The sequence below is a fragment of the Bidens hawaiensis genome, unplaced genomic scaffold (assembly GCF_021521415.1).
Source record: "Bidens hawaiensis isolate Kalapana, Puna unplaced genomic scaffold, B.hawaiensis_p1.1 tig00022304_1, whole genome shotgun sequence".
Classification (NCBI taxonomy): Eukaryota; Viridiplantae; Streptophyta; class Magnoliopsida; order Asterales; family Asteraceae; genus Bidens; species Bidens hawaiensis.
In genome coordinates this window covers 148969-160222 of record NW_027493463.1, presented here as the reverse complement: position 1 = coordinate 160222, position 11254 = coordinate 148969, and positions in this window count along the sequence as shown.

The following is an 11254-nucleotide window of genomic DNA, read 5'->3' as shown; positions in this document are numbered from 1 at the left end:
CTGACAGTCCCGCTCGGATGGGTACTCGCGCTCTAGATGAGAACGAGTTGCCCATCCTTGAACAGACGGCGGATCGGTTCGTGGAGGTCTACCCGCTAGGCCACGAGATCCTGAGCGCCAGGCGGCCAGGTAAGGCGCTATTCAACCCTCGACCCCTCAATGTTGAAACCTCTGCTGGAATTCCTCTAATCTTATGTTCTGATGAGGAATCCGCAGATGGTCCTCCGTTGGTGCGGAAGAAGAAGGCTGCCGGCGGGAAGGGGAAGGAGAAGGTGGCCTCCACTGCCGATCCGGTGCCTCGATCTGACTCAGAGGCCGAGAGCGAGGAGGTGGCGGGGAACCCCGGTGGTGATAAGACCACCGCTCCGGAGGCTGCGACGACTGTCACCTCCGGAGAGCCCAGGATGACAATGGTGAGCGGCGCGAAGAGGCCGGCTCCATCGGGTTCATCCCCGCCTGTCCGCACTTTTAGGCTCAAGAAAACCCGTAAGTACAAACTTCCTTTATCTTTAACTTCATAGCTTTCCATCATTAATACTTATCTTCTTTGTGCAGGCGTGGATGTTGACGCATTCCAGGGTGGAGCGCGGAGGAGTACCCCTCCGCCCATGACGGTAGGCTTGGTCAGCCTACCTGAGGCGACGACCCAGGCGGCTGTGCCTGCGCCTGCTTCCGCTGGTTCAGTTGCTCACTCCGTTGAGCCGACTGTTCCAGCTGTGATGACATCACCGCCGGCTGTCAGTGCCATTTTTACCACATCTTTCACTGAGCCAGCGGTTACTTTTGCTGCGGATTCCGCAGCGGCGACCGCGGCGGCTTCTACCATGCCTCCGTCATCGGCAACGACGGCCGATCCTTCAGGTATGCATGGGGCTTCTCGCCAACCTCTGCCTCCTTCCCATCTGCCTGACCTCTTGGATGGATTTCCCTTGGGTTCAGGTGATGGGTTTGGCGGCTATCGGCCTGTTGTTGACCCTACAGGTGCGTAGGGTTCTTTTGGCCCTTTTCATATTTTTATCATCTTTTCCTAACTGCTTTATGTTTTTTGCAGTGTCGGATTCCAATGAAGTGTATGTTCCACGATGGAACATTCGCCGAGGAACAACCCTTCGCACACCTGTGGAGTGCGTGGAGTGGGCTCGTCACGCAGCTCCCAGCGGTGCGTTGGGGGAAGCCATGGCTAGCTACTAGGAGGGTAGGCTAACCAATGAGCTTCGGGTTCTCCTGGCCCGGATGCAGCCGCGCGTCGAGCTGCTTTGTCGTGAAAACGACAAGTTAAAAGCAGCTCGCCTTCAAGAAGTAGCTCGGGCGCCGGCTGTCCGGGAGGAGAACGTAAAGCTTACCGCAGTGGCTGCGGAAAAGGAGAAGGCCTTCAAGGCTCTCGAGGTTGAAGTTCAGGCCCGGCTCGAGGCCCGTTCCAAGGCTGCCCAAGCTGTAAACGAACAGCTTCGGCTGGCTAAGGGAACTGCAAGGAACGCAACCGAGAGGGCCACCAAGGCTGAAGCTGTTGCTGAGCCTCTACGCGTGGAGAATGAGGAGCTTAAAGCCAAATTAGAGGCTCTCCAGCAGGCTCATGATGCCTTGGCGATGGAAGACGCCAAAAAGCTCCAAGAGATCTTGGACCAGAGGGGGGTGCTTGACCACACTGAGCGGAAGCTAAAGGGCGTCGAAGAGGCTGCAGCTAAAGAAGTGTTGCTTGCCAACCTCAACAAAAGTGAAGCCGAATGCGCCCGTAACGAAGCTCAAGCTGCCCTCCAGGAGGCTCTGGTTGCCAAGGAATGGCTTCTTCGAGAAGCGTTGTCTCAGGTATGTTTAGCTTCATGTCTTCACGCTTTTCTTTGTAAATAGAAAAGGTTTTGATACTTGTATTTTTTCTTGTAGGTTGTGCATCGGGTCTTCGCGGATACGTCTTATGACGATGCTATGAGCGCAGCCCTCAACGCTTCTCACGAGGATGGGGAAAAGGCCGGCTTCCTGCTTGGTCTAGGGTTCGTTGAGAAAGGCATCCCGCCTTCCAACTTCCCTTTGTATAATGTTGATACTGAAGCTGTTTATGACCAAGCAGTGAATCAGTATGCCGCCTTCCCGCATCCGGTGGTGGAGAAGGTGAACCAAGTTGCTACTGCTGATGACGGGCTAGCTATCCTTAAAGCTTTCATTGAACCGTCACGTTCTACTGATGGTGCGGGTCCAAGTGGAAGTGGCCCTGAAGCTTGATCCTGAAGATCCCTTCCCACTGTTAGGATAGGTTTAGCTTGTATAGATTTATTTTCTTGTAGGCGGGTAGTTACCCGGCCATTCTTGTAATGAATCATTGTGAAATATAAATCTTTGTGCGGGTAAGACCGCTATTTTCACTGGATTCCTTGCTTTATAAACGTTATATGACTTGCATACTTTAGTTTAAATTAGCAATTTTCCAAGTGTTTAGAATAAGTTAACCTTTGAACGTGGTAGATAATAGGTTGAAGTTTTGCTTCCTCTTTCGTGATTGTGCGGGTAGGACCGTCACTTGCACTTAGTAGGATGGCTAAACTTTACCTACATCTGACCTGCGTGGAGGTTTTCCTCATCTTTTTTGAAATTTCTAAGTGTTTTGAATAAGTTAACCGTTCGACGCGCGGTTGTCAATAGGTTCGGTTTCCTCATGATTTGTGCGGTTAGGACCGGCACTTTCATTTAGTTGGATGACCAAAGTTTACCTATGACTGACCTGCGTGAAGGTTTGCCGTTTTTTGGGTTTATGCGGGTTTTGCCGCCTTCCCCACGCAACGACTTTCCACGTAATTATGCGGTGAAAACCGGCATATCCGTGTTGAACAAAATTAACCGTTCGACGCGCGGTTGTTAATAGGTTAGTGTTCAGTTTCCTCTATCATGATTCATGCGGATAGACCGGCACTTTCATTTAGTGGGATGGCTGAACTTTACCCTTCAACTGACCTGCGTGAAGGTTTGCCGTTTTTTGGGTTTATGCGGGTTTTGCCGCCTTCCCCACGCAACGACCTTCCACGTAATTATGTGGTGAAAACCGGCATATCCGTGTTGGAAGTTCATAAAAGTATAAATGTAAAATCATCAGCGTCGATGTTCTAAGGAGAATCATTTCCATTATAAGTGGCTCTGGGCCTTTTCTTTACAAATTTGGAATTGATCTACATGCAAACTGTGTAATTGAGCTCCCTTCCATGTTGTTGGGATGGGAGTGCCATCGAGCCGATATGCACCTGGTTCGGGATCTCGTTGTTTGCGCAGTATGTAGTCTCCAACATTGAAGCTGCAATTTTATTCGTGTTTTCCCCAACTGGGGTTCTACACGCATCAGCCTGCTCAGCGTTCATTGCGCCACGAGGTGCGCGAGTGTCCCATCTCTGACAAATGCCTCGACCATGTCCTTAACGTATATGCATTCTTCAGTGTTGTGGCCTTTTGTCCTGTGATAGTCACAGTATTTGCTCCGATCAGCATTGTGACGATGTCGGATTATTGGAGCCTTTGGCCATGGGAGCTCCTCAGTGGCGAATATCTCGGTGACGCTTTTGGTGAGTGGCGTCCATCTAGAGTTCTGGTTTGACTGTACGTTATCCCTTCCGCCTAACCGATGTTGCAAGCCGGATGAGGTGTCAAAGTTTACCCTTGACTGCCAAATGCCTAGCTTCCGCTTTTTGTTTAGTCGGGCGGTAAGGACGTTGTCTTCTCTTGTCTTCTGGGTGTAGAGGTTTGTGCTCTGCGGGAGATCTCTACCCAGTTGCTTTTCAGTTTCCGCAAAGCGTTTAGCTGCTATCATGATGGCATCCCATGTGGATGGCATGCCATCTTTACCTGTTAAGGTGCGGATGAGCTCTGGGTCGTTCGCGTCCTGAATAAAAGCAGCGCGAACAAGATCTTCGCTAATGTTACCCAGACTTAGCTTCTTTGAGTTGAAGCGAGTGATGAAGTCTGGCAAAGATTCATCTTTTTCTCGAATGCACTTGAGGATTGTCCATTGCTCCTCGGTATACTTTCTTTGCTGGCTGAAGTGTTGGCTAAACTGCTGCTGGAAGTCTTCCCAATCGTAGATGTGGTGGACCGGTAGACGATCAAACCACGCTCTAGCAGCCCCAACAAGCGTCATTTGGAACATGTAACACCACGTAGGTTCCGTCCAACTACTGACGGTTGCCCCCGCTATGAACCTGTTCAAATGATCGTCTGGATCAGATATACCATCGTAAGTGCCGATGTTGGACATCTGTTTGGCACTTTTCGGGACGATTGCTTCCGCAATGTCCCTTGCAAATTTGGACGTTCCCGCCTTTGCAACAGTTGGTGTAAATGTTTTCGAGAAGTCACGTGGATTTCCATCTGGGTTTTTTGGTTTGAAGGCTTCTTCAAAACGCCTTCTCGGTTGGGAGTCCGTTTCTTTACGCTTCCCTTTTGCCTTATGACGAGGGTTTGCGTCTCTATCGGATTCCTCCGAATCATCGTCCAAGTATTCTTCGAATTCGTCGGCCTGTTGGGCGGAACGCAAGCGTTCGTCCAACTCAGCTTGGAATTCCTTCTGACGTGCCTCCGCCCATGCCTTAACTTCATCGAGTGTTTGGCGGGGGAGCCTTGTTCGTTTCTCTAACTGGGTATCGGTGAATCCCAGTGAGCGATTATTTACTGCACTTGCCCCAGCTTGGGTAACTGGGGTAGTGTTCGACAAATTTACTTCACTTGCCCCGGCTTGGGTAACCGGGGTAGTGTTTGTAAAGACTGTGTAGCCGGTATTCCCCCCAGTAGCTGGGGTTGTGGTTACCGGAGTTTCTTTAACCATCTTTCCAGAAGTTTGAAAAAACTGAAAAGAAATGAAGTTCTAGCTTTTATGCACGGATGGCGCCAATGAAGAAACACTAACCGGACCCCGGGCAGATTACGGGTAACCAGGGGGTTAGATAGATGTTTCCCACGAGGGGTTGGACCCGGCAAAGATGGTTCTTCTGATAACCTGCAAAACAGACACCGTGAGCTCGTCACTGAGAATGGGGGGGGTTCTTCCTTGTGACCACCCTCCGGCGTGAGAATCAGACTAGATTGCTCTTTAAATATAAATGTATATTAAGAGATTGCTAGAGCAGATATCAGGTATAATATGATGATAATGTGATAATATGAGATGATCATACCATTTGGGGTATTTATAGCCGAAGGTAGGTTTCCAAGGAGGTGTAGCCTGCTGAATAGTATTCCTGTTCAACCAACTGTGGCTTACGCACGTGCCATGCTGGTAGTTGGTGGGTAGGCAGCGGCTGATAGTGACCAGGCCTGCTGTGTACTATTCCTTTTCCACCAACTACAATCTATGCACGTGGTATGTCAGGAGTTGGTGAGTAGGTAGCGGCTAATAGTGACATACAGTACAAGAGCATGCTGCTCGCCATACTGTTGTCAATGAGCTGTCGTATCCTTGGTCAGATCTTTTGCCCATACCTCGTCAGGTACAGTACAAAAGATCCTCAGTATCGTACGGACTGGCTCATTTGGGCGGGAGTATTCCCCCTCCCGCCTTTGTGCGGGACTGTTCCCGGCTTGCTCATTCCTTCTTCAGGTGACTGCTGAATTATTATGAGAGTTAAGCCTTGTGCGTGTAGCCATGCTGCGCGGGTAGCCTTCCCTGATGGCCGGTATCCATAACTGAGGGAACAGGCGGAGTACCTGGAAACCATTGGGAGGCGTTTCCTGCGGGGACAGCTTGCGTACCGCACGTGAGGACGTCACGTCTCTGAGCGTGGTGGGTCCTGCTGATCCAGTTGGTTTCTGCGCAGACGTTCCTTTAGTTAAGTCTTGCGGGTTCAACCGCGCAGACGTCCGTTAAGGAGTCTTGCGGGTTGAACTGCGCAGACGTCCCTTTTCAAGGTGAGTGCGGGTCCAACTGGGCTCTGCTGGGACCTACCTCTTCACTGATGGCCGGTATCCGTAACTGTGGTTGGAAAATATTTAATATTCTTGAATAAAAAATTAGTAACAATTTTGTATGCTAACCCTTACCAAACCAAAGGACTTGGAGTGCTGAAAAAATGAATTATGTATACATATACTTTATACTGTACAACCATGGTTAATTTTTACTAACTGATTTTGGAATTTTGTTAACAGTCGGTGATTACCACTACTGATTGCGTAGGCCAGAATTTTATTTATTGCAAAACAAGTGAGTTCTCGATTATTACAAGTATGATTACTTGTATGTTTAAAATTTTAATATATGGAATTTGATTATATACAGTTTTCATGGCTGGATGAAGAGAAATATCCCAGATGCAATTCGCTAAAGAAAGCCACGAGGTAACTAAAATGAAGAATGCATGTCATATCTTTAAAGAATTTTTTATGGATAAAAGGATTACAAAGCCTATTAAAACTTTGACGGCTACAGGGGGGTGGGGGTTGACTGAAGTCCACAAGAACTTCATCTTTGCACCAATATCATACCCTTATGGGCCAGGGTAAAGAGTCAGATCAATTTGGTTCGTTTAGTCTTAAGTTAGTGTGTGTTTTTAATATTATATTCTCTAATTAAAACCGGTATGCAACATGTTTCTTGCCATTTCTTTAGTTTAAGAATGATATTTGAAAATACCTATTTACATAAAGGATGGAAAGTGTAATTTACTCTTGATAAAATACGCCGCTATGCAAATTTTTAAAAGAAAAGAAATGCCCTTATACAAATCAACACGAGCTCTTAATATTGTGAGAGATTGGTTTGTTCACATAACAATGGAGTCATCCTACGAATCATTTACCACAATGTGATTACTAACTTATTTTTGACTGCTTATTAATTCTATGATCTTATTTTGTCGTGATACAACAAAACTTTGTTTTGAGTGTTTGCGATAAACATTTTAGATCAGGAAATCACAAACACTAGCTAAAATATGTTGTTCAATATACATTAATTCACGATAACTTGAGGAATATATTAACGAACAAACTTAAACTAACAAACATAAATAAATAAATGTAAACAAATGAACATAGACGAACTTAAATGACCTAACGTTTACAGCATAAATTATCAAATGGGAGATGTGTTAATGTTTGTTCGTTTAACTTATATAATGAACATATTTTGTTGCTCATGTTTGTTCGTTTATTTAATAAACAAACATAAATGAAATGTTCATTGAAAGATACGTTTGTTTACAGGCTTATGCTTTTTATCTTACATATACTTAAATTTGAAATGAAATTGAATAATTAGGTACCTTGATATGTTTCATACTATTTTGGAAATCCACTATGGTTTCCTGAAGACGTGCTATCGGATCTTAAAAGCACTACTTTGTTTAACGCAATCCAATTGCAGGTACCATTTTGACTAAAAAATGAAAAATAGGTTGATTTTCTATTAAGGAAAAAGTCACATTTGTAATTTTGTATGTCACAGAAAAACATCGTTGATGTTGATGCTGGAGATATCAATAACAAGCTATGGAAGTCGAGTATGTCGAAGATATCAACAAATTCGTAGAGGTAAGATTTAAAAGATCGTTTAGTTATAGTTTAATTGAATTTCTTGATGCGGGTTGTGATAAGAAGTAGCGATTATAGTTAATTTACTTTTATAAACAATTTCTTGATTTGAGTTTTTTTAAAAGCCATAAATTGTGTTATTTTACCTTTTTTTATTTCTTGATTTGTTTCATTTTTAAAGTTACAAGTTGGGGGTAAATTTACTCTATTATTGAACTAGGTTATAAACCCGTGTATTACACGGGTTTGAAAATTTAAATCTCATTCATTATCTTATTGTGTAGTTCTGCTCTTTATATTGTAATAAGGGTGCTAAATGTACCTCATCCCTCTCATTTTTACTAAATATACCCCCCTCTCTTAAATTTTTAATTAATACAATTCAAACTTTTTTTTGTTTCTTTGTGTCTTTTTGTTATTTTTTATTATTAATATTGTTTTTAATATTTTATAAATGGTTTTTTTAAAAAATAACAAAATATCACTTTTTCTTATTAATAATAAACATTTTTTTATTATTTTAATTTTTTTTATCTATGATTTTTTTATTTTTATTTTTTTTAAATGACTCTTGAACTCTCTTCATGCTCATGTCATGTCGAGATAGTTGCTTTTTTAATAGTTTTTACAGATAGTTTGCATTTTTTTAAAAGAAAATTCATATTATGAAAGTTTTCAAATGTAGCTTTTTAATGTACATGAATATAGCCAAACATATATCAATATACATATACACACACACACACATACATGGACACTGATAATAACAAAATATTATTATTATGTTCAAGACAAATAAGCTATATTTATTGAGAATTGGGCTTTGGCCTATAAATAGGTAGATTATGTCATAATTTAGGCAGAGAACTTGTACATAGATCTAAGTTATTCTTTCCATAATTTATTATTCTCTCTAATGTATTCATACATATTTATCAATAAAGTATATATTTAAAGTATCGATTTATTGTTGGTGTATCGTATTTGTAACATCCCGAAATTTCCAAAATGATATTAATTATATTACTTAATAATAGAGGGAAAGTTTACTCGGGTTATCGGGAAATAAATAAATAGAGTAGGAATTGGTATGGGTCGGGCTAGTGTTGGGTAATGGATATGGGTTATGGACTTGGGTTATGAAAGAAGGAAGGAGAGTCCATGGGCTTAAGCCCATGATCCCTAAATATAAATACCATTAACCACCATTTAATCCTCATTCTCACATATTCCATACACCACCAAAACACACACAACCCGAACCAAGATCCGAAGGCGAAAACCCGAGCTTGTTGGTGCTGGAACGTCGTGACGGACCAAAACAACATCAAGGCTTAACCGGGTTCGTAGTTCGACTCGTTCAAGGTACGTTTATAGTTAGAAATCGTTCGTATAGGTTCGGTTTGATTTGAGAAATGATAGATCTGAGTTTGTATGGTAAAAACGAATCCAACAAAGCTAATCTTACTGAAAATGGTTAAGATTTGATGGGTTAATCGATTGATAAAAGAACCCGTAACCTATATGCCTAAATCGCACCCTTTAAACATCGATGTTAGGTCGATTTGATGGTTGGGGTTTGTAGGCGCTGGTCAGACGATCCCGTGGGTACCTAAATCGAGTTATTTGGTTAAGAAACGAAGGTGATTAAGGGATTTAAGAACGAACAGTAGCTGCAGACGACAACTTCGCCTGCAAGCTAAGTTCGCCTGATGAACTTCGCCTGCAAGCTAAGTTTTTGCCTGATGACAACTTCGCATAAAGCCAAGTTCGCCTGATGACAACTTCGCCTAAAGCCAAGTTCGCCTGATGACAACTTCGCCTAAAGCCAAGTTCGCCTGATGACAACTTCGCGTAAAGCCAAGTTCGCCTGATGACAACTTCGCCTGCAAGCCAAGTTCGCCTGATGACAACTTCGCCTAAAGCCAAGTTCGCCTGATGACAACTTCGCCTAAAGCTAAATTCGCCTAAGGTTTAACTTCGCCTAAAGTTAAGTTCGCCTAAGGTTTAACTTCGCCTAAAGTCAAGTTCGATTAGAGAATAGATTAAAACGATAAGTAAAAGTAAGCTAATACTAGACCACCTTAGATCAGGCGAGTATTGATACGTGTAACTTATACAGTCAGCCGAGCACAGTTAAAGAAAGGATTTACAACTATCAGAGGAAGAAGCAGAGTTCAGGTGAGTTTCTGGCCCCATTCCTTGTTATGTTTTCGGGGCTGTGTGCATACTCGATGTGTTTGTTAATACATTTATCCTAAGTGATAAGTGTATGCCATATGTGATATATGTGATGGATATGAATGATTGCTTGTCGGTACGCGAACGATCTTCGGATATTGCGCGTACTGTCAGGTTAAAAATAAAGGTACGAATATTATATATCGAAGATGTATGAATATTACAAATGAATACTTGTCGGGGCGTGAACGATCTTCGGATATTGCACGTAACGACAAGGGGTATGGTTGTTAAATGAAGGATGTAAAGAACGCCTAGAGTGTTCTTATGCTATAATGTAATTATTGTATATGTGAAGTATGTGTATACAGGTACACGAATGGTATGTGAGTTCTACGTTCGACATAGTAAGTTAGGATGGCAAATCCCTCTAACTTCTGTTGGACATAGACTTGGCAGGTGATGGCGTAGTTAAGGACTGCGAGCCTTATACGTGATGTAGATGATAGATGTAGACGTAGATAGGGACGGTGGGCCTTATACGTGTTATAGGAGATAGACGCCAACGTAGATAAGGACTGCGGACCTTATACGTAACGTAGATAAGGACTGCAGACCTTATACGTAATATAGATAGGCGTCAGCACAGGAAAGGACTGTGGACCTTATACGTGCTTTAGCATAGGGGAGGACTGCGGACCTCGTACGTGCTATGAATTAGGTTGCAACATAGGGAAGGACCGTGGACCTTGTACGTGTTGTGGATGTATGATGGTATAGGGAAGGACCGCGGACCTTGTACGTACCATGAATGGTGAACATAGGTAAGGACTGCGGACCTTTTACGTGTTCACGATCGTGAGTACAGGTATAGACGGCGGACTATGAACGTACTCTCGGTAGACTGAGGTTAGTGATTGTAGATATGTATGTATGTATGGTAGCAAGTATGTATGTAGAACAGAAGGGTAACTAGTTAAGTATGGATATGTATCTTCGGATATGTATGTATGTGTATGTACTGTGTGGTGTCCGATTAACTAGAACTCACTCAGCGTAGCTGACTTTTAGTATGCACGCAGGTGAGTAGAATGAGGCAGCTCGCTTGAGGAGACACGTGGAACTGAATAAGAGGCTGGCATCGGAAGACTCAAGACGTTTAAGTTAAATGTTTCGATTATTTTGAAAGACAAAATGATGTTTTAAGACAAGACGTGTTTTGTTATGAAATGTTTTATGAAAGTTTTTATATTCCGCGAAAGTTTTAATGAACTCTGATTTGTAAGAACTGTGTTTATGAGTAAATCCGACGCTAAAGTAAGGCTACCGGGTTCGGGGCCTTACAGTATTAGCGGCTAGATCTTGGTCTCTATGACGTTCTCTCAATTGGTATCAGAGCAGGATCTGCTCTCGATGCATCAATAAGGTAAATATGAGTTTTCGTGTTCTTCGGGTTTTGGTCAGATCTGGAGTAAATTAGTGTGTTATAGATGGATTTGAGTGTGAATTCGTGTTTATGGATGGAAGATGATGCTTCCTGTGTAATTTGGTGTTAAGTTATGGTGTATTGAGT